The 1,153-nt window shown below is 29.4% G+C and overlaps 1 non-coding gene across 1 annotated transcript; it reads right to left on the reverse strand.

Moving 5' to 3' along the window:
- Nucleotides 1–859: 859 nt before the first annotated feature.
- Nucleotides 860–931, reverse strand: TRNAH-GUG. The gene has a single exon. It is a non-coding gene; the product is annotated as a tRNA-His (tRNA).
- Nucleotides 932–1,153: the final 222 nt, after the last annotated feature.

A 1,153-nucleotide genomic window follows, 5' to 3' on the forward strand; every position in this document is an offset into this window, starting at 1 on the left:
AAATAAAAATATGATAGCTCTAAACCTTTCTCCTAAGATAGGAATGACCAAATATGAAAGAGAGATAATGTTATGGCTTTTTTTGAGAAAAAAAGTAAATTATAAAGTTAAATTATAACAAAAGAAAATCATGTCAAAAACCTAACATATGTACATAACTATATATAGCCCCTCAGGATCTATAGTGGAACAAATAGCCCGAAAACTAACAATTATGAACATGCATGTATATGTGCTTCTACCCATTTTTAAAAAAATTTTATTTGTAGTTGGAGTTGAGAAGATTTTGAGATGTTGTTTAATGGTAATGAGAAAGTAACTAAATGGGTTAAGGTATTTATAGTGGAATATAATACTATAAGTTATTAATTTGTTGGTTTGGTTATGATTTTTGATTGGTTGGTTTGGAAACTCTTGGTGGACACCTATTTCTGTATGTGTGGTCAACTTTCTGATTTAAAGTTGAAATTAAATGGTTGCTATATAAATCACTTTATTATAGATTTTCCATATGATTATTTTCGTGAATTCAATGTAGAATCATAATTTGCCTCACTTTGTTAAGCATTGGGCTAATAAAAAGGCATACATACACCTTTTTCTATCTAGGTCCTAGTCTTGTTCTTTTAACATTAGAGTTGTAGAAATAATTTCTTAAGCTTAAGTCTTAGTCATTGAAATGTTACTTAGGACTTAATAATTAAATAGGTTCAATTATATTATTGTCTTCAATGTATAGTCATAATTTGTATCGATTTTTTTTTCTCAAAAAAGAGTAAAGTGTTCAATTATATTATTGTCTTCAATGTATAGTCATAATATGTACGATTTCATTTTATTTTTTCAAAAAAAGGTATAGTGTGGCTGCTGGGATTCGAGCCCAGGTCTCCACGGCCACAACGTGGAATTCTCACCACTAAACTACAGCCACTTCGTTGATTACATGTTTCAATATGTAAGTTTACAACTGGAATTCTAAGCTAACATGTCACTACTGTGCAACTTGCTAAGTTTAGAATTAGGACGTGGATCTAGTACTAGGCGGCTTGTTTGATTAATCACGAAGAATGAAAGAATGAGTTTTGAAACTTGTAATCAGGAATAAGTCAGATAATTGTATAGTTATAAATTAAGAAAATAATTAGTACAACGT

This window comes from Solanum pennellii, chromosome 7 (genome assembly GCF_001406875.1).
Source record: "Solanum pennellii chromosome 7, SPENNV200".
NCBI lineage: Eukaryota > Viridiplantae > Streptophyta > Magnoliopsida > Solanales > Solanaceae > Solanum > Solanum pennellii.